The 24,446-nt window shown below is 32.9% G+C and overlaps 1 pseudogene; it reads right to left on the minus strand.

The window, feature by feature from the left end:
• Positions 1-4,199: 4,199 nt before the first annotated feature.
• LOC120184467 lies at positions 4,200-21,770 on the minus strand (annotated as a pseudogene).
• Positions 21,771-24,446: the final 2,676 nt, after the last annotated feature.

The raw sequence follows: 24,446 nt of genomic DNA on the forward strand, positions 1-24,446 counted from the left end.
ATTTTTGGGTTTAATGAGTGTATTCTGGGCAAGCGTATCGGTACTTGATGAACAATATCGTTACTTCAAAGCAAAATGTGAGATGTCAGGGTTTTGGGTATCGATACTGGATGAATAGTATCGATACCATAAGTCAAAAGTTGAAGAATTTATTCAAAGAGTATCGATATCGAACAAGTAGTATCGATAACATTGGTATCGATACCGAAGTAGTAGTATCGATACCATGGGTATCGATACCAATGTTTAAGTATTGGTACCATTTTTAGAGATGGAATTTCAGAACCGAGAATAGGTATCGATACTGAAGTATAGTATCGATACTATCAATAAAGAAGTATCGGTACTGTACCTTGAGTATTGATATTATTCAAGTTAAAATTGGGAATTTAATGCTTTGACTAGCTTATGTTAACAAGGATTTATTTTAATAATATGAATTCTGTTATTTATACCAATCATATTATTGTGTAGATATCGATCGAAAGCAAGTTCAGGAAGATCCTAAGACCTAAGATCAATCAAGAGTGCTAAGTGTTTTGTATGACTAATGAGGCTAAGGTAAGTGCATACTAATATGTATATGGTGTTTATGGAAATGAGACTTGCGATGAGTCTATTTCCAATGTTTTGATTGCATGATTCTATGAATACAAACATATTGTTTATATGGTTTCTATGTGTACATGAATACTATCATATGCCTATGTGTTATATGCATTGTTATCCATGGACTATGTGTTACATGTTATCATATGTGATCATGAGCTATATGGTTATATGATAACAAGGTATAAGCTCTGTGAATTTGATCTACGTAAATACATGTTTATGTGAAGTTATGTGAAATATATAAGTGATATAGCCCATAGTATGTAATATGAGAGCTGAGGGTATAATTGGCATGCCAAGAGTCGAGGGTTCTACGCTGTCCTTCGAGATAATTCTACGTGGTCCTTTGGGACATTTCTACGTGGTCTTTAGAGACATTTATGTGGCACTTCGGTGCAATTTCTACACGACACTTCGGAGCAATTTATACGAGCTGTGGTGACAACATTTGTGCACAACCTCAATGCACTCACATAAATTTAGTTCTCATAAATGTACCATGGGCTAATAAACAAATAACATGAATAAATATTGCTAGATGTCATATATTCTTTTGATTGGTGTAATGCATGATTGTCTTTTTATCACACGGTAATTATAAATGTTAAGTACATGATTTTATCTTTCAATGTTTCATTTATGTATTATATGTCTCACTAAGTCTGTGACTTAGCGTGTGAGTGTTTCACACGTAGGTTCAAAGAAGTCAGACGAGCAAAGTTAAGATCCGACAAGACAACATACCAATACGAGAAGATCAAATCAGAAACAACTTATACAATATGTTATTTTGTGGTATTAATGTGTTGGCATGTAATTAAAGTTTTGAACCACATATTCTCTGATAGTTATGTAAACATACACTATATTTATATAAGTTATTGAGTTTTTTAATTTCAATATAAGCTAAATTCTGTATATTTACTTTTGGATCAAAGGTTCCACAAATTTTATTTATAATGTATGTCTAAATTCAGCTCTAATTTATAAAATAAATGTTTTAAAAAGTTAATGTGACATCTTGGATTCGGATCCGGGTCGGATACGGGTTAGGGGTGCTACAAGGCTCCTCTGCTTTGTGCACAGGGTAAGCCCTTACTAGGTGTATGGTTTTGGGGAACCTACTGATTCTGGTGATCGGACGAGGGTAGTGTTCATGTTTTTAAAGCATGTTTGATGAACTAATTTTTACTAAGATATTTTATATGTATGTTTTTATACACCGTAAGGGGCACACTAAGCTTTTTAGCTCATTCTATATATTTTAAACTTTTCAGATAATAGTAAACTAGGCTAGCAGACTTGGCATAAGAAGGATCGATTACTCTTACTTTTGTACTACTGTATATCTCTATATGTCTTTGTTATACTTTAGTGACACATGTTTTGCTACCGTCTTGATATATTTGTATTACCTGTATTTTGTTCCGTAAATGTTTTATACAATTTTCTGATATATGTATATATATATATGTTTATCGTATGAATCCTTATTATGGATAAATTTCATATTATATTGTTTAATGGGTTTTCACGTTGTTTTAAGTATAAAAATAATTTCTGAATGCGATATATGACCGCCTAGATTTGGGCATAACGTCCAGCACATGTCTAGGAGGTTACAACCCTATTGTCGATGATCATTTTGTAACTTTTAATAATCGGAGGACTCAACAAAATAATATCTTATAATCGAAAAATCATTTATGTACATTACTCAAATATTTTTAGACTATATACATATATATTAATATGACAATTTTTTAATGATACGAGCACAAATAAAATTTTAAAATGAACAACATCATATATATATATATATATATATAATTATGGATCTTCATTAGAATTGATGCAAGAGTTGTGGTTTATGTTGGACAGCGTGCACCAATCATCTCCTTTTATACATGCATTGAGAACTTGAGGAAGACGTTTGGGATCAAATGTATCAGGTGCTATTCAGTATAGATTACAAATGTTTGACACTTGAATAATGTTTAAAAAGGCGCTAGGCGAGACGAGAATGAAGCGCCTAATTGGGTTTAGGCGAGGCTATTATAATGAAGCGCAGCAAGGCACGCCTAAGGCGTTGAGGTGTGGAGGCGTATAAAGGCGTCGCCTTTTCAATTTTTCTTTTTTTTTTCGTCATTTTTTTGGGCTAAAACCAGTGTTACCAAAAACCCATCACAGGAAAACAGAAACCCATAATACCAAACCAAAAAAACAGAAACCCATCACAATAAAAGCAAAGAAAACAAAAACCCATCATAGCAAAAACAAAGAAAACAAAGATAGGTAAGAGTTCAGTAGGAGAAGGGGTGAAAGGGGCGGTAATGAAGATGATATAGGGTTGATCTTTCCAGTCGTCGATGGTAGGGTCAATGGATTCTTCTTATAGGCATTTTGGTAAAGAAAAAGATAAGATGGATCGGCGTAAAGGAAAAGAAAGGAAGATTGAGAAGAGTGGAAGTGTGGGAAGAGAAAGAGAAAAGTAAAATTTGATATCACGAAATCCTAACAGCTCCTTTTATTACTGTGTTTTTACTGTTCAATATAATTGGTTTAATTATAAATTTAGTCCTTCAGTTTTATAATAACTAAAGAATTATTAAAAAAATATTATATGCTCTCTTTTCTGCTCATTTATTATCTACAATTGATGCTATACGCTCATTTGCCTTGCTGTTTATAGGTGGGTAAGCAAAGTAATTAGGATAAAACACAATTCCACTGTCACGATGTCGCTTGGCATCTTAATAAAGAGTGTGCTTCCCACTTCACTGTATTTTGTATATTTTTTCCAATTCTTGGTGTAGTTAGAAGGTGACTTTTTTATTCAACTTTATTCTATGATGTGGAAAATTAACTTATGATAGGATTCATCCATCTTCATGTATTTGGGGGTCTGGTTTGACTCCCATGGTATTACAATGAGAAGAAAGAATTAAGGGAGAAGAATTTACAAAAGCTAAAGATGTTTAGGTAGAAACCAGAAGAGATAAGAAGTCTATTTTAATTTGTATTTTATGATCAGTTTTTATCTTCTTAGTAGATAAGTATTTTGAAGATAAAAGTCTAGGATAAAAAACCTAGTAAGGCTCTAGTTTGAACACCCATCCTATTTTATCAGGTCAGGTTGTGTTTGCATTACATGAACTGTTATTTTTTTGCTTCACTATGCAACTGGAAAAAAATGTAAATCTTTTATTTTCAAAAAGTGTGCCTCGCTTCAATAAGGTGCGCCTTGGCTATAAAACCCCTATCGCCTTAGTGTGCCTTACACCCTTTTTAACACTGCACTTGAATATTGGTATTGACATTCTTATTGAAGTTCAACTGCTTAGTAGTCCCTTTAATACTCTCTAATTAAGTTTTAATCATTTGGAATCACTGGGTTGACTCTAGTCGTTGTTAAACATTAAAAGCAAGCATTAAATGTTCACATAGAAGTTCTATTTCAAATTTAAGAGGTGAGTCTATATGACCATTACAGCCAGCCGATACCGAAACTGGTAAGTGTGGATCGTAATCCACTAGGGCGGTTTCAAGATTGAGATCCCGATATTGAAACTCAAAGAGTACACTAGAAATTATATCCAACGGTTCTACTACAAAAATCACCTAACATTCTCCAAATCAACGGTTCAAAAGTCACCTCAGTCCATCTCCATATCATCTTCCTTTTCAATGTTACCAGCAGTCCATAGCTTTATAGATCGATCACAAGAGACTGTCGCAATATATCGCTAATCTGCAATGCAAAAACAAATGGATGCTCAGTGTTCTAAAATATCATCAATTGTATTGTTATTTGCTGGATATTTTATCATCAATAGGGAGGAATGAGGATAGCAAAAAATGAAGAGATGTTAACATGTTAATGCTAATGATAATGCAAAAAACAGAACAAAATGAAATGACCACCAAATGTTCCATCAAACAAAGCTAAGAAGAAATCATTATAGGTAAAAAGCAAAACTAAGAAAATGGATCACTCTACACTTTTCTCCACCCTCCAAGTTTTGGGGGGCCGGGGGGGGGGAGGGGGAAAGAAAATGAATGAAGGGTCTGGGGTTTTCTTTAATTGCTTAATCTAAATATCACCAGTAGAAACAAATAAGGGAAGGCTAATTAACCACCCCCTTTCCCTTCCCTCAGTTACTAAATTTGGAGTCCTGATAGCTCAGAGGATGGCAGAAAAGAGAAGACAAAATCATGAACAAAAAAGAAAATGGAGTCGCAAAAATTTCAACTGCTGCGTTGCTAATGTACAGCCTTTGATGTACCAGTCCCACTAATATCATAATACATGGTAAGGTGCCAAAATACTTGAAACCAATGCTTGATTGTGTTTCAGAAGTGCCGGTAAAGGGGAAGGGTAATAGCCAGCAGTATACGACTAGATATTTGAAGAGGGGGGGGGGGGGAAGATTCAAGCATTATTTATTCAAAATTCAGAAACTTGTCTTCACTTATATCTGAAGCAGTGACTTCCGCTTCATGACCTGGTAAGGTTTTTATGGGCTAAAAATCTGTGCCAGACCAAACCTGGTAAATCACATACAAAGCTTAGATGGTATTTTCTAAAAGAAATACTTCAAATATAAATGCAATTGTGTTCAGAAAGGAGGTGCACCTTTTCAGTCATGTCATAAAAAGAAGTGACCAAGTAATATCCCTCTTGAGGCTCAAACTTCACTTTTGATATAAGATTTGAATGGGCTGAGTGTTCAGAATAGTTAATATTTGCTAGTTATTTTTTTGATTTTGTGGATTTATTGCTGTTGATTTGGTCGTGTTGTGCTTGTTTTCGTATAGGTCATTGTTTTCCAGAATTTGTGACAAAACGTGCGAATTCTGTATTTTTTTTATTATTTGGTCACGGGAGACATGGGCACGACTCTGGGCACGACGCGGTCTGACATGGCAGTTTCTAGAAGATCCAGTCAGCGGCGGTTTCTAGGAGACTTCGTCTGCACTCCTTCTGGAAGATTGACGAGCAGAGTTGCATTAGGAGACTAGTTTAAGTTTGAATTTAAATTTAAAAACAATTATCTTTTGTATTATTTTATTATTTTCTTTGTTTATCCTTTAGGCTTTGAGAGGCTATAAATACCCACTTAGGATAAGCCTAAACTCATCATTCAGAATACATTCTTCTTTTCTCTCTAGTTTTTATAAAAGTTTTCTCTTTTCCTTTTCAAGTTCTTTTTATTTTTCTTTATTTTCAAGTTTTATTTTTATGCTAAGTATGACTTTTGTCATGCTTAGCTAAACTTTTCATAAGCCGAGAGCTGTCGCGATGATTCAATTCCAACGGGAGAATTGAAACGGTCCCTTAATATCTTCGGAATCTCTCTCTCAATCTCTGCGCTTATTTTTTCAAAATCAAAATAGTTTTCAAAAATCGAAGATTGACTTTGGTCAAGAAGTTGTTGCGATTAAACGTGTGGGAGGAAGATTCGGGTTATAGAAAGCAATTCGACTTCCTGGGAACACACTTGGTGAGATAGCTTCGCCAAGAGGGAATTGAGATCGGAATTGACGGTTATAGAAACAACAATCCGAGTCGGTCGCCACGAACTTAAACGGTATTTGATCTACGACAATAGATGTTGTTAGAATCAACTACCGAAGCCGGAATCAAAGATTGCCTTGGGTATTCGGTATACAAGATAGAGTCACAAGGATAGCCCTTGTAGACAAAGTAACCGACGTGAATCCCGAAGAGAAAATCTTATTCGATGATCTAAAGGAAATTGAATCAAAGCGAAGCTTGAGGCTACTTTTACCGTATTTATTCACAATCTTCATCTTCTTATTTTTACTTTAATTACTTTTATTTAATCACTTTATTATCTTTTTACTAAAATCCCCCATTTTTACTGTTTCACGCCTGACATAAATAATTCAGACAGAAATTTATAATTTTCTAAGTCCCTGTGGAATCGACCCTTACTTCTCCTTGCTACGCATTTCCTTAATTTATTGATTGAGAATAAGGAATTATTTTGACATCCGAAACGACAGCCGTCAGCTGGTATGATATACAGGGACTTTTTCTTCCTCAAATCCCATATGCAGCAAGTATTGTCTTCACTGCCTGTGGCTAAATGGTAGCCGTTGGGTGAAAAACTAACACCAATAACCTGGAAAGAGCGGCAAAAATTTGCAGACTTTTAGCTATCAAATATATTTCAGGTAACAGAAATTATTTCCTTTCTCCTAAAATTTCTGTAGATTTATAACAAGCCAATGCCTTTCTACCTGCCTAACCAACCCTTAAAACTTCAAAATAATTGTAGAAAAATAGCCTCCAAATTTTGGGAATCTGGTGGAAGATCCGAAAAACTTCCTTTTGGAGTATGAAGGCCATATGTGCTACAATCAAAACTATAATTTACCATGCATAACCAAACCCAAGTCTGTAAGGCATCCATGTGAAACTTATAGGAGTTACCAAGTATACATTAGCTACTTAAGTGAACCATTTCTACTAGAGATGCACCACAATATGCTGCTCCTGCATATAGCATTTGGCAACCATGACTGAAAAAAAGTGAAAGAACCATGGAACTATGATGTCTTACCGGCTTCACATGGCCTTCCAAAGCAAGAATACTTCTCCCAGTGCGAAGATCCCAAACACGAGTAAGTGCATCAAGTCCACAAGATGCTACTAAAGACCCATCTTGGTGGAAGGCAATTCCGTAGACACACCTACTGTGACCTTCTTGGAGAAGCAACTCCACACCACTTCCCACAGTCTCCATGTTTTATCAAAGCTTGTCGTACCAAGGTACTTCCCTGAAGGATGGAAGGCAATACGTGCAAGGCGACCAAATGGCCCTCAAATGTCTTCAGGAGAGATCCATCAGGGCGCCACAACTTTGCTGTTCGGTCAGAAGAAGCAGTGGCTAAATGATAATGCACAGGAGAAAATGTAACATCAGTTTCACGTTCTGTGTGAACCTTCAAGGCAAAAACCTTGCTTAGCCTAGGCATTGACCACAACTTAGCAACTCCGCTCAAAGAGCTGAAAAATAGGGAAACAATCTAGTTACAATCTTACAATCGTGTCATCTTTAGTGGTCTCAAAACCATATTTTATAACTACCCTAAGAGGATTAAATTTATCACTCTGAATAATGGGAAATTTGCATGACTTTTATCTTGTGTTCACTCCTTTTAACAATGAAAAAACAAATTTGTAAAGAAAAGAGAAAAAAATCCATAAATACTAAGCCTTATTCTTTAATGAAGACAAAAACAAAGAGTCAGAAGCAAACTAGGTGGCAAGAAGTTTTCCATCGCATGAGAAAGAACAACCCGAAAGTGGTCTATCATCTCCAATTTCACTGCAATCAAGAACCAAACCCCCTGCCTTCCTTAGAGCCCAATTAATTTCAGCATTCATATCTTCATCTGAATCATCCCTTTTTCTCTGGCCACGTTGAAGACGTGCAGTTGCCTTTACAATAGAGTACTTTGCAATATCAATCCTAGCATCCAAAAGCTCTTTTGGACCCTCAGTATAAAAGGGATATTCGATATCTTCCTCGATTTCCTCTGCCTTAGCAAAATTTGCAGCCTCTTTGATACATGCATCGCAAGGCTCACATCAAAAGAAGAAGTAATAACTCTTCCAAATGATCCTCTTGTCCAAGCCTTGCAAAAGAAGATCGGAACAACAACAGATTTACGACGACTTTTTGAATGGGATCCTTATCTTATTTGGTCAACATGTCTTCTGGATATACAACCGTCTGTCTCTTATCTTTCCAACGGTTCTTTAATTGCATCAATCCGATATCGAGAACTCAATATATTTTCATTTTAGTGAAGACATCACATGCAGAAATTCTTATACGAGATTAATACGTGATTTTGTAAATATTACGAATTTTCAATATTTATATTGATTATTTGTAATATGATTTAATATAGGATGATGCATTATCTTTTAGGATTAGATTTATTATTTTATTAGGAATTAAGGTTGAGTTAAAACATTAATTTTAGTTATTATTATTTTATTAGGAATTAGAGTTAAGAAATATTTAGTTTGTTATTATTTTATTCATTAGTTATTTAGGACCTTTAGAATTCAGCCCCTATATTTTATTAGGAATTAGAGTTAAGAAAAGAATGACTCAAAATCTATGTGTGAGTACAAAAGAATTGAGAGAGAACCTTCTTTACAAACAACCTTCCATCCTTGTTCGCTTTGGGAATCAATTGTTTCGATTTCTAACATTAACAAGGATTTGGCTAGTGTGTTTTCATATTTGTTACAGGATTTTCGAGAAGTGTTAGGTGATCTACTTGAAGGATTACCACTGGAAAGAGAAAAACAACACCAAACCAATCTAATTCAAGGTTTCATCATACCTCGTCAAACATACAATCTTGAAGAAACAAAAAAGTTAGGTTTGTTACAAAAAGGCTACATCTAGGAAAGCCTTAGTCGTGACGCCATCTTAATGACGAAACAGGATTTGAACAACTCCATAGGCTTTATAGTTTATGCACAGGGAATCCATGTAAATGATGAAAAGTAAAAGCAACACGAGACTGGCCCACACCATCTTCCATCACCAAGTGTTGTCGAATAGTGCTAGGTGACCCTTTTGACGGTTTACCACCTGAAAGCCCTAATCACTATGCCATTTCAATGAAGAGTCATGATTTACGAGAGTCTAAAGACCGAGGTAAGCAAAACACAGTAGACGATGCACTACCACGAAGATATACTCTTACCTATCAAACGCATACTACTATTCCGAGAATTGAACATATCAAAGATGTATATCACAATAACTCGGATATTTCTGATATTTCTACCCATACCTTTAAACGTGCTTTTAATGAGCTTTATATTGTATATGGGTTTCCATGCCAACTAAACAGGTTCTACAGTCCACAAATCTCCTCCCGAGAATTCTTAATTCATGAATCACACTTAGGAGACTTAAGGGATTACTTTAACAAACTAGTTGACATGGTTTTTAAACACTCATTCTCGCCACACACGAATAAAACCATGGAGAAATTATTTGAAGCAATCATACAGAAAGCCAACAGGGGTCGGCGTCATGTTGAATTTCAACCTAAACATCATATTACAAGACTTTTATGCAAAAGAGGATTTCAAGACTACAAGAAATCATTTCCTTCAAAGAAGAAACCTCAACTAAAACGCATAAAGACACATCACATTGATCCTGGTAAATGTTTCACAAGTTTTTCTTTCAACACATCTAATTCTCTTTCTCTTGGAGTTTCTGGTAAATGCTTCTTTGGACTAATGTTTCTACTCGAACCTATTAGAAGAACAAAGTCTCGAAGATTCAAAGCATATCTATTCGGTAAACATAATGTGAATGAATCATTAAATGATTCTAATGTTGCTCCCTTTAATGTTTCAGATTCAAGGTCGAATCTTTTTAAAGAAAGGGAGAACGATATATGCATCGCAAGGCTCACATCAAAGGAAGAAGTAATAACTCTTCCAAATGATCCACTCATCCAAGCCTTGGAAAAGAAGATCAGAACAACATCAGACTTATGATGTAACACCCGTAACCCGTATAATTATACCTATATAGATTACGGATGTCACCCGAATTTTCCATTTTATTTTTTTTAGCTCTTAAAACCATCTTTATTCGAAAACGATTTAAAATTTATTTTCTTAAGATAGTAAATGATATTATAAAAATATCATATCATATAAAATTACGTTTCATTATAACAATTTAATTCAAAATATTTTTTTAATTATGAATAGTGAATAGTACTCGAACAGTTAACAGTGAATAGTAGAGGAATCGATTCCCTGTAGCAGGGGAATCAGTACCACTTTTTCATACTGGAAATTTTCGCTTTAAAACGGGGTTACTGTTCATGCTACAGTAACTTTTGAAAATTTCATATAAATCTCTTAAAAATTAGCCTTTCATCAGTATAACAATTTCCAAAATTTATTCAACAAAATAAATTTAACATTATCAAATTACATGCCACTATCTAAATCAAAATCCATCGTAGGATGTCTTACTGATATTTAAATATACCTCTCGATGATTGCTGTCGTTCTGAACTCTTTATTTTTATTCTTTGCTTTTTACCTATGCGTGAAAATCATCACACGCTAAGTATAAACTTAGTGAGGCAATTAAAACAATATATAGTGCAATACAATTCATGCATGAATTTAGATTTCAAATCCAATGTCATAAAACCATGCTAATAGCATCTTCAATATTTTACCATGATCAAAATAATATAAATTTCTTACCTTTTATCCCATAAGCTCATAAGCTTATTTTTACCAAAATACTTACCATTTAAATTCCATAAGCTCGTAAGCTTATTTTTTTTCAATATACTTGCCATTATTCCGTAAGCTCATAAGCTTATTTGCATGGTTACCATTTATTAACCAATAAAACATAATCCATAGCCAATAGCCCAATATTAAACCTTGAGGACCCTGGGTATACGAGTAAAATACCTGCACCGTAGTGCTAAACCTGCACTAAGCTTACGCCATAGTGCTAATCCGGACAATACACATAAGGTCGTGCCCACCACCTACACTAAGCTTATGCTATAGTGCTAATCCGGACATAAACCTGCACTTAGTGTCCTTACACACTATAGTGCTAATATAAACCTGCAGCTGCTATACTCTATGGCATGCCAACTATACCCTGTCCCTCAATGACTTACTTTGGGCATATAGTCTATTTTATTCGATCCATCCATGGCAAAGTATATCATCAATATTTAACATTGGGCAGTTCATACCCGAAAACATTCATGGTAAAATATCACATTTTTCATGATCAATGCATTTTAGTTTCATACTCTGACATATCAATGTCAATTTATAAAAATGATATAAAATCATGCCGATATAAACAAGGTTGACTTATCTCAAGTCTTCCTTATGATGTATAAAACATCCATGTATAATTTCATGCATGTATTGCACTCACCTTGACACTTTATATCTTTCAAAATATTTGTGCTCACTATTGTCCACAATAACCCTTTTATACTTGACTTGCTTCAATTGCAAATCAACCATGATCTGTATAAATCACAAATTTATAATAATACATATGTTAGTATTGTACTAACATAACCATATCCCAAAAATAATTCCATAGCATACTTCAAACTCATTTCCACCAAATAATTCAGTACTTATTAATTCCTTTAACATTGGAACCCACTTTTTCAATTTACTCAAAATGGTCCTTCACCCTTTTATCACTTAGATTTTTAATACCAAAAATTCCAGTATTGAAATTATTTCCATTCAAATGCTTTTACAAAAGCATAAATACATTTAAGTACCCCAACTATGCAATTGTTGTACTTAAATCACCAATCATTTCAATCTTCCCAAAATAATCAATTTCACATCTAACACTCTTTTCAATTCTCAAACAACAATTTCCAGCATAGTACACCAATTATACAACACTTACACAACAACCCATAAATTTCCAGAATTCAGACAACTCGCACTACCCTTAAAGAATCATTATTTTGTATTGCTATAGACACTGGAATTCAATTCCGTTTCTTCCATTAAAAATTATACTCGAATACGAATCTATCCATATAAAGAACTCCTTATAATTCATTCTGTACAGTTTATGGTGAATTTTCAAAGTTCACCAACAGAATCTGTTTTGAACAGAATTCTGCTGTCTGACTTTTCTGACCTTTCCTCAGTTAAAAATTCATATATATTTGTATACAACTTGAAATTGATCCCCGTTTATTTTAAACAAAACTAGATCCATATGAACACAATATATAAAAATAACCTCCAAATTATTTTTATATATTTTCTGGTGAATTTTCGAACCTACTGTAATTCCCAAAATCTAAACTGTTTTTCTTTAACCTCATCCTTATGTTCTTCATCAATTTCAAAAACCATTGAATAAACCCAAATTTCCAGATTTGGGGATATTTGAATCAAGCAAGATTATCATGCAATATTGGTACCAAATGATAGCGTTTTTCGTAAATAATCATTTTCTATTTTCATCATACTCACAATCCTAAAGAAATTACTTGAAAAATGAGTTAAGGCTTGCTCTTACCTTAGGAGAAGACCACGTCTGTTTTGGAGAAGAAGAGAGCAAATTTGGATGAAATTTAGGAAGCATTTCATCTTTGTTTGAATTATATTCCACTATAAATGAATATAATATTCATTTATTTGGAATAAGACCAAAACACCCTTAATTAATATTTTTATTCACCATCAAACCTAGCAATCTGATCAATACCATATTTCAAAGTCAAATATAATTTATTTTATCTTTGACTTCCGAAATTCACCTTGAATTTTCAAATCTTGCATTTTAGTCACTAAATTCCACTGTTTCGGTTAAATTTGAAAAATTGCACATTTCCAAACCAACTTTCTCTGATCTAAAATATTACAATAATATTTCCAACCATTTTATAACATCCTTCAAATTTTTGTAAATTCTGATTCGATCAAAATTACCGATTCCTTACCGGCTTTAACTCTTTCTTACTAAATTCCAAATCCAACAATATGATTCCATAAAACTCAATCTCAAGAGTAAACCATATATTTATGAAATAAAATCTTTTTAGGAAATTTATCACTTAATTCCCTAAACTTTTCCCAAGTTTTATACTTTGACCATCAAACTTTCAAAAATTTCATTTTGGTCATTGTCTAAATTTTTGGGGTATTACAATTCTCCCATCCTTAAGAAAATTCATCCTCGAATTTTAAAACTTTCTATGAAAACACTAACTCCTCTTTTTCCCTTGAAAATTCATAACTCCCTTTTGGTCTTGCCAACTTCTTAAATTTCGATTTTTCCTCCTTAATTTGATAATTTTAAGAAGATCATGCTAATCATTAGATTTTGAACCTGTTCAATTCATTTCTTCAACCTATTATGAAAATCTACACATTTTCATATCATCCTCTCTTTCCCATGTAACGTCTTTGACATTATGATTTTGCTAAATCACTTTGACTAGAAGAATCATCTTATTACGCATTTCTTTGATTTCTCGAGCTAATATCCGAACTGGTTTTTCTTTATAATCAAATCCGTTTGTATCTTAATTTCCTCTGATGAAATGACATATGCAATATCCAATCGATACTTCTAAGCATCAACACATGAAAATATTGTATACTTTGTCCAACTCTGGTTCCCAAATACCTCCAGAGTAATGTTAACTGATAATCCATCAGTCCAACTCTTTTTAATATCTCATAAATTCCAATGAATCTTAGATTTAGTTTTTCTTTGCATTTTAGGCGCAACATCTTTTTCCAAGGTGATACTTTAAGAAAAACTTTATCACCTTCATGAAAATTCAATCTTTTTTTTTCAATTCAAGTCTACATAAGACTTTTGTCGATCCAATATCATCTTGAGATTATCTTTACTTTATCTTAACTTAATTCAATAAATCTGAGCGAACAAGATTATGATCTTTTAACTCGAACCCATTCATAGGTGTTCGGTATTTTCTCCCATATAAAACTTCACACGGAGTTATCTTGATGCTTAATTTAATAATGTCATTGTAGAAAAATCTACTAAAAACAATTACTTTTCTTTTCCCATGATCCTTAGAATCAATCACACATGCTCTCAGCATATCTTTTAATATCTGAATAGAACTTTCTGACTTACCATCCGTCTGTGGATAAAAGATCGCACTGAAATTCAATCAAGTACCCAAACTTTATGCAAATATTTTCAAAATCTTAAAGTGAACTTTGGATCTCTGTCCGATATAATGGAAACTGACATTCCATGTAGTCGAATTATCTTCTTGATATACAACTCTGTATATTTATCCAATGCATAGTCCATCCACATCAGAATTAAATGTTCCGATTTAATAAACCAGTCATTATCACCCAAATGGAATCCTTTTTATTTAATGTCAAAAGTAGTCTTCTAACAAAATCCATAGTGACTCTTTACCACTTCCATTCTGGAATAGCAATCAGTTGTAATAATTCCGAAAGCACTTGATTCTCAACTTTTACTTGTTGACATGTCAAACATGTAACAACAAACTTAGTAATGTTTCTTTTCATACCTGGCCACCAAAATAACTCTTTACATCCTGATACATTTTGTTCCCACTTGTATGCATAGTCAGTAGACTATAATGTGCCTTAGAAAGAATATATTTCTTCAACTCATCATTATGAGGAATACAAATTCTTCCTCAACAATTTCCATCAAAGTTGCCTTCAAAGTCTTAGTCTCGCATTTTTTTCACAAGTGAAATATTTTTTTTTTCATTTTCTTTTTTTCTCTATTTATTTCTTTCTCATTTTCATTTTTTTCTTCTTCGTTTTCGTTTTCGTTTTCTATTTTTTTCTTCTTCTGTTTGTTTTTCTTCTTCTTAATATATGTTTTTTTAACTCTTATGACATATTCAGAGACAACATGACTAAGAAAATTAACTTCTGATATCCAAAACTCACTCTTTGACAGTTAGCATTACCTTTTTATCCTTAAGTATTTCGAATATAGTATGAATATAAGCATCATGCTCTTTTTTGTATTCGAGTATACTCGAATGTCATCAATACAACCACCTCAAATTAATCCAAGTAAATTGAAATACTTGATTCATCAAGTCTATGAATGCTACCTGAGCATTTTTCAAACCAACGGCTTTACTACGAACGTAGTGTCTATACCGTTTCTTGAATACTATCTTTGGAACATCTTCCTCTTTAAAATTTAACCGGTGATATCCCATTCGAATATCAATTTTAGAAACATTATTGCTCCTTTTAAGCTGATAAAACAAGTTATCAATCCTCAAAATAGGATATTTGTTATGATAGTTACTTTTAACTATCAATAATCTTTTCAATAATCTATGCATAGTTGCATATCCATTTTTTTATAACCAATACATGTTTACCCAAGGCATAAAATATTCAGTCTAATGCATCCTCTATTTCAGCTCTTGCATTTGTTATTTATTCTTTTAGCTCAATCACAATCATTCGATATGATCCATAGATACAAGATCAAGCCTAATAACCCTTAATATTGATTCCACCTCTCAATCTGGAGGTAACCATAAAATAAATCTTAAAAGACATATGGAAATTCCCAAGTTATGGAAATATCATTTGATCTTACTTCAGATACTTGAGTATCTATTACCTTAGCTAGAAAGCTACGCATCCTTTTACATCTCTTAATGTAACCATTGCTGATCACTTATTGATGATTTCACTTTCATCAATCATTAAAATTTTAATTTCTACACTTTGTTTTTTCATTTCTTGCGACCATTAACCCAACCTTATTACAGAGACCACCAACTTATGATCAAAATGATCTAAAACTCTTTAATGATAATCCCATCAGATTCATCAATAACAAAAGCTTCTGAATCTTTATCGATCATTTACTATTTGTCGACTACTTGTATCATGACCGTGACCATGACCATGACCCATAGGTCTTCCACAATAATATCACTCGATATCAAGTAGAATTGAATATCTATACTTTGGAATTCCTTATTTCTTCTTAAGGAAACTTGTATAACCTATCCAGATCCATAGAAATTATTCTTCAATAATTAAAACCTTTTCCATCTCCAAGGAAAGTCTTAATGTTCACATCGTTCAATAAGAAAACTTGATAAATTTGTAGCAATAACTTTATATCAGTTAATGCTAAAATCACACTAGTAAAACAAATTTTACTCCTTTTCTTATCATTACGAACTTGCACTTTTAAAGTTCTTGAGAATCCATCTCAATCTAAACAATAATTAATTGTAGCATGGAAAGTTGGACAATCCATTTTCACATATTTACCTTCACAAGGTAACTCTATCCAATTTTATGGATTTGATATTATTCTCATTGATTCCCTAATAATTCAACTTTCTTTAAACTTTTAGCGGAAATCATTTACCGCTTACTCAATTTCTCTTACTCAAATCATCAATGATTTAAATAATTTAATGCTTAGCTTAAATATTTCTCACTTATTTAAGCTTACTTGGATAAACCTTAGAATCATCACAGATTCAAAAATCTCCTTTGGATCCTCATCCGATTCGACTTTTCTTGTAAGCCATTCAAACTTTTAAATCAATTCTTCCACAAATGGAGAAAAATCCTTTATAACATCCACCCTTCTAAGGTGTTTTATATAAGTCTTTATGTTCCCTTTTTGTCGATTTCAATCTCGACATTTTTCAACCATTTTTATTACCTTTGTCTTAATTTCAACATCTGAACATAGTCAGAATCATCATACATTATTAAAAGTAACTTACTCCCAAAAACATCATCACAGTATATATACAAATATCAGTAACTTTTGATCCTAGTGGCATGTATACACTTTTTAACTCAAAAACAACCTCGGTTTAGTCATAGAATCGGCTAAACCTGTAGCTCTGGTGCCAATAAATGTAACACCCGTAACCCGTATAATTATACCTATACAGATTACGGATGTCACCCGAATTTTCCATTTTATTTTTTTTAGCTCTTAAAACTATCTTTATTCGAAAAAGATTTAAAATTTATTTTCTTAAGATAGTAAATGATATTATAAAAATATCATATCATATAAAATTACGTTTCATTATAACAATTTAATTCAAAATATTTTTTTAATTATGAATAGTGAATAGTACCCGAACAGTGAACAGTGGGAGAATCGATTCCCTGTAGCAGGGGAATTGGTACCCCTTTTTCATACTGGAAATTTTTGCTTAAAAATGGGATTATTGTTCAGCTACAGTAACTTTCGAAAATTTCATATAAATCTCATAAAAATAACCTTTCATCACTATACCAATTTCCAAAATTTATTCAACAATAATTTAACATTATCAAATTACATGCCACTATCTAAATCAAAAATCCATCGTAGGATGTCTTACTGATATTTAAATAACCTCTCGATGCTTGTTGTCGTTCTGAACTCTTTATTTTTATTCTTTGCTTTTTACCTATGCGTAAAAATCATCACACGCTAAGTATAAACTTAGTGAGGCAATTAAAACAATATATAGTGCAATATAATTCATGCATGAATTTAGATTTCAAATCCAATGTCATAAAACCATGCTAATAGCATCTTCAATATTTTACCATGATCAAAATAATATAAATTTCTTACCTTTTATCCCATAAGCTCATAAGCTTTTTACCAAAATACTTACCATTAAATTCCATAAGCTCGTAAGCTTATTTTTTTTCAATATACTTGCCATTATTCTGTAAGCTCATAAGCTTATTTGCATGGTTACCATTTATTAACAAATAAAACATAATCCATAGCCAATAGCCCAATATTAAACCTTGAGGACCCTGGGTATACGAGTAAAATACCTGCACCGTAGTGCTAAACCTGCACTAAGCTTACGACATAGTGCTAATCCAGACAATACATAAGGTCGTACCCACCCTACACTAAGCTTACGCTATAGTGCTAATCCGGACATAAACCTACACTTAGTGTCCTTACACACTATAGTGCTATATAAACCTGCAGCTGCTATACTCTATGGCATGCAAACTATACCCTGTCCCTCAATGACTTACTTTGGGCATATAGTCTATTTTATTCGATCCATCCATGGCAAAGTATATCATCAATATTTAACATTGTGCAGTTCATACCCGAAAACATTCATGGTAAAATATCACATTTTTCATGATCAATGCATTTAGTTTCATACTCTGACATATCAATGTCAATTATAAAATGATAAAATCATGCCGATATAAACAAGGTCGACTTATCGCAAGTCTTCCTTATGATGTATAAAACATCCATGTAATTTCATGCATGTATTGCACTCACCTTGACACTTTATATCTTTCAAAATATTTGTGCCTCACTATTGTCCACAATATACCCTTTTTATACTTGACTTACTTCAATTGGAAATCAACCATGATCTGTATAAATCACAAATTTATAATAATACATATGTTAGTTGTACTAACATAACCATATCCCAAAATAATTCCATAGCATACTTCAAACTCATTTCCACCAAATAATTCAGTACTTATGAATTCCTTTAACATTGGAACCCACTTTTTCAATTTACTCAAATGGTCCTTCACCCTTTTATCACTTAGATTTTTAATACCAAAAATTCCAGTATTGAAATTATTTCCATTCAAATGCTTTTACAAAAGCATAAATACATTTAAGTACCCCAACTATGCAATTGTTGTACTTAAATCACCAATCATTTCAATCTTCCCAAAATAATCAATTTCACATTTAACACTTTTCAATTCTCAACAACAATTTCCAGCATAGTACATCAATTATACAACACTTACACAACAACCCATAAATTTCCAGAATTCAGACAACTCACACTACCCTTAAAGAATCATTATTCTGTATTGATATAGACTGGAATTCAATTCCGTTTCTTCCATTAAAAACTATACTCGAATAAAAATCTATCCATATAAGAACTCCTTCTAATTCATTCTGTACAATTTGTGGTGATTTTCAAAGTTCACCAACAGAATCTGTTTGTACAGAATTTTGTTGTCCGACTTTTCTGACCTTTCCTCAGTTAAAAATTCATATATATTTGTATACAACTTGAAACTGATCCCCGTTAATTTAAACAAAACTAGATCCATATATGAACACAATATAAAAATACCTCCAAATTATTTTTATATATTTTCTGGTGAATTTCGAACCTATAATTCCCAAAATCTAAACTGTTTTCTTTAACCTCATCCTTATGTTCTTCATCAATTTCAAAAACCATTGAATAAACCCAAATTTCCAGATTTGGGGATATTTGAATCAAGCAAGTTATCATGCAATATTGGTATCAAATGATAGTGTTTTTCGCAAATAACCATTTTCTATTTCATCATACTCATAATCCTAAAGAAATTACTTGAAAAATGAGTTAAGGCTTGCTCTTACCTTAGGAGAAGACAACATATGTTTGGAGAAGAAGAGAGCAAATTTGGATGAAATTTAGGAAGCATTTCATCTTTGTTTGAATTATATTCCACTATAAATGAATAAAATTCATTTATTTGGAATAAGACCAAAACACCCTTAATGAATATTTTATTCATCATCAAACCTAGCAATCTGATCAATACCATATTTCAAAGTCAAATATAATTTATTTTGTCTTTGACTTCCAAAATTCACCTTGAATTTTCAAATCTTGCGTTTTAGTCACTAAATTCCACTGTTTCGGTTAAATCTGAAAAATTGCACATTTCGAAACCAACTTTCTCTGATCTAAAATATTACAATAATATTTCCAACCATTATAACATCCTTCAAATTTTTATAAAATCCGATTCGATCAGAATTTACCGATTCCTTACCGGCTTTAACTCTTTCTTTACTAAATTCCAAATCCAACAATATGATTTCCATAAAACTCTAATCTCAAGAGTAAACCATATATTTATGAAATAAAAATTTTAGGAAATTTATCACTTAATTCCCTAAACTTTTCCCAAGTTTATACTTGACCATCAAACTTTCAAAATTTTCATTTTGGTCATTGTCTAAATTTTGGGGTATTACATATGATGACTTTTGAATGGGATCCTAATCTTATTTGGTCAACATGTCTTCTGGTATACACCCGTCTATCTCTTAGATTTTCAACGGTTCTTGAATCGCATCAATCCGATATCAGAAACTGAAGATACATTCATTTTAGTGAAGATAACACATGCAAAATTCATATACGAGATTAATACGTTTTGTAAATATTACGAATTTTTATATATATTCATTATTTGTAATATTAATATAGGATAATGCATTATCTTTTAGGATTAGATTTATTATTTTATTAGGAATTAAGGTTGAGCTAAAATATTAATTATAGTTATTATTATTTTATTAGGAATTAAGTTAAGAAATATTTAGTTGTTATTTTTTATTCATTTGTTATTTAGGACCTTTAGAACTCAGCCCCTATATAAAGGAGGCTTCATTCAACTTCGTAAAAATAGATTTCTTTAAAATAATACAACGAGAGTTCATTTTTGCAAGTACTGATTGCCTTGTTCCTTCGAAGCTTCTTCTCCTAGAGTTCTTTCAAGTTCTTGTGAGGGAGATTAATCTTCACACTCCAATTTGCCTTTTCATTGCGACTAGGAGGGTTAATTAGAGTAATTATCGAGTTGCTTTTCATTGCGACTAGGAGGGTTCGATAGGACACTTATCCATCTATTTTCAACAAATCCATCTGTACCATCATCTTTACCGTCCACCTTCATAAGGGAGAACTTTTGATTCTTTATTATCTTATTTTCAATTTCTTTATCTTTTGCTTATTTTGTTCTAACCAACACCTAAAAAACCCTAAAGAATCCTAGTTGTTACCACCACCATCCCTATTCATTCATTTGTTCTTCATCGAGTCTAGAGCTTTCTAGGTTGATTCAACAAGAGCAACGTTCATTACCCGCCACCGCTTCCCTATCACTCTTTCTCCTCGTGGGTGTTCATCAACTTCTCCAGTTGCCCTTTGGAATCCAGCTTTACCATAATCATTCGCAACATTTCCCTCCTTTCCATATCTCTTTCTCTAGAAAGAGTTATATGTTCACCAATCTGGCAAAGTCGAGTACGGACAACCATGTCATTAGTAGGCACTGGTAGTACAGCAGCACGTCGTTTCATCAGAAGATCTTACATGCCTTTTCTTACCGCTCTCTAACTAGTATGCTATCTTCTGAGATCTCATATTCACCATCAGTAGCTCGCCTATCATCCTCATAGTCAGAGTCTGAGTCACCAGTTTTCACCTCACCATTTTGAAACATAGCCGACTTAAAGACGGAAGGATGACTCGGGAGAGATGCCAATGGGTTGACAACAAGGGTTGGAGGAACTGTAGGTATTGTAGCAATAGATGGAACAGTTGTGAGTGTGACCACTGGTGGAGCCATAGGCTGAACTGAGGTGTTATCAGATGTAGACACTGTGGTTTCACCATCAGAAACTGCAACTGAAGTTGATGGACTGTTGTCATCATCAACTTCCATTGAACCTACCCAAGTGAAACTGACAATTAAAAAACTTTATCCAGTACAGAGAAGGGGAAAACAAAAATAAGTTTTCTATATCATTTCAAGGCACAACCAAAAAAGAAAAGAAAGGAAGTACAATATAAATGTTTGAGTATTAGAATCTAAACTACTTAAACTAAAAGCATACCTCAAACAATGTAACAACCAAGCCTTGAGAGTAGATTTGATCGTTTTGAGACCGGTATTTGTTACAATGAAAAGGGTATCTTGTTCGAATTCTTTCATGACTGAAACCAAGCATATGGAAGTTTTTGAGTCAGACAAATAAAAAAAAATATGGTGAGCCAAACTGTGTCCTTGGAAAAACTATAGAAAACATCGGGGGAAAGTTGTTTGCAGAAAGGGAAAACCAACAAAAAATAAACGAAGATTATAACATCCATTTAGTAAAACAATTAACCATAAAAACTACGTTCTCGTCCAGCAAAAACAATTAAGCAAAAAACAATTAAACAAAATAAACGAAGAAGTGGAAGATGCGACGGGGGTGAGTATGAAAGAAATTTAAGAAAATTGGGAGGTTCAAACTGCAAAATGAAAGAAGTAAATAGGATAGAAAGCAAATAAAAAACAAATAGCAACTATTCAGATTTGTTTTAAAAAAGTTAGGTCACTGTTTAGATACTCATTTGATTTGTAAAATTTTAATTGGATCATTTAAGTTTAAAAAGTTATAAGTTGATCATTAATGTTATTAAAAATTACTAAATGATTATTGACCCATTAATTATGAGCAAAGTAAACAAATGGTCCGTCCCATAAGTTGGTGTTTTAGTCCCTTAACTATTAAAAAATTAACCTTGATCAATTGATTAATTTGTTTTGCTGAAATTTTTAGAATATTGTGTTGGAAAAAATAAATTGTTCGAATAATGCACCTGAGAGATTATATGCTCGAATGGGGTGAATGTTGCGTGTATACACAATCGCTCAAGTAATAAAGTGATGAGTGAGTATCGTCTCCATAGAGATTGGGTGAAATTAAAAAAGCTTAACCAAAGCAAAGCACTATTCTATCTATGTATAGTTAGTATTGATATGTACAATGTCATGGAAATGGAAAGTGTATGTGATGGATATGGATTGAAAGACTGATGGAGTAGCAGATGGAATGCAGTGGAAAAAATAGATTTTTAATGTTGAAAATGGTTTAATGTAAAGACAATGAAAAAATAGTAAAAACAACAAATAAATGATAAGTTGATAATCCTCACACGACAAACTTCCACTGGAAGAATGGTAGGGATTGATTTAAGGATTCTAAACTTATCTCTCAGGCAGATTTAATCTATCTAAACTTCACTTGCTCGACAGGGTTTGCTGAAAGTGCTCATGCTATCTCTAGTCAAAGGAACCTAACAGATAGAATGCCATGGCATCTTCTCTCACTCTCTATGTGGTAGCCTACACTATTGATAAAAATACCCTTTTTAGTCATTGAAATCCTATCTTAGTCTCTATCAAGTACTAAGGGACTAGGATATAGTATTTCTAGGTTGGTTCAAAGCATATGAAAATACTATAGCCCATGCTTATGAGGATCTTGTATTGTGTTTTCTCGAATATTACAAGTATTTTACCTAGGTTTCTCTCGAACACCTAACCTTCATCTAAGAAAGGGACACTCTCATGCTTCTTACAAGCCTAGATGATGAATCATAATCAAACCAAGCAAATGCTAAAGATAAACATAAATCTACCATCAAAAGAATGTTTAAACATCCATCAAAACAACCCCACCAAAATAAGGTTATTTCATGGTGGGGTTCGAAATATCCATAGAACAAGCCATGAAAATATTCCTTTCAACAAAAAAAATAAATAAAAAATAGAAGCAAAGGGAAGTGAGAAGAAGCCTTCGACGTGCGCCACCAGAGGTCTCATTGGCCACCACGAAATGCCTTAGCTCGCTAGCTCTTCTTGGACGCCTAGCTCGCCACTCCTTGGAGCTTTATTAATGGAGGAACTCCACTCAAGGAAGAAGAAAGGAAAAAAAAACTGAAATTCCTCTATGCTCTACCCCTATATTCCCTTGCCCAATGAGGTGTAATATATAATAAAAATATCTAGGGGTAATGATGATGATGTTGGGTGCAAAATACCCTCATACCCCTAGAATCACACCTTGTGCGTGAACCTTATCTCCAGGTAGTAGTGGTCCCTAGCAGGCGGTTAACATCATTTCATGTGCAGAGATAGTGTCCTCGTACATAATATATTTTTGTCATTTTTGCGCCAGAAATGCCAAGTATTTCAATATGCTTCAGTAACGTGTGATGCCTGACATTAATTCCCAAATAGACCTTTTTCTTGCTATTTCCTGTAACTTATCTCATACAACAATTTTAAGAGATAAAACAACAATACCACCACAAATGCATCTACATGATCCTAAATGACTAAAATGAGCTTTTAAACAAACAATAACTTAAGTGAAAAAGGCATTAAAAAGTAGCCTTTTTAGGAAGTTATCACACCCTAAACTTAAGTTGTTGCTTGTCCTCAAGCAATGGATAGTTACATAAGCTTAATGTCATGGCAATTTTCAATAATAGAAAAGTATGACAGAAATTGAATTTCAACCCTCGAAAAATTTAGGCTTCAACATGTTAGACATATCAAGAATTCAAGCACTTTTCCCTAGGTCAAGATCCTTTGTATAGTAGTGTGTGCATGATTGTAC

The sequence above is a fragment of the Hibiscus syriacus genome, unplaced genomic scaffold (genome assembly GCF_006381635.1).
Source record: "Hibiscus syriacus cultivar Baekdansim isolate YM2019G1 unplaced genomic scaffold, ASM638163v2 tig00112910_pilon, whole genome shotgun sequence".
Lineage (NCBI taxonomy): Eukaryota > Viridiplantae > Streptophyta > Magnoliopsida > Malvales > Malvaceae > Hibiscus > Hibiscus syriacus.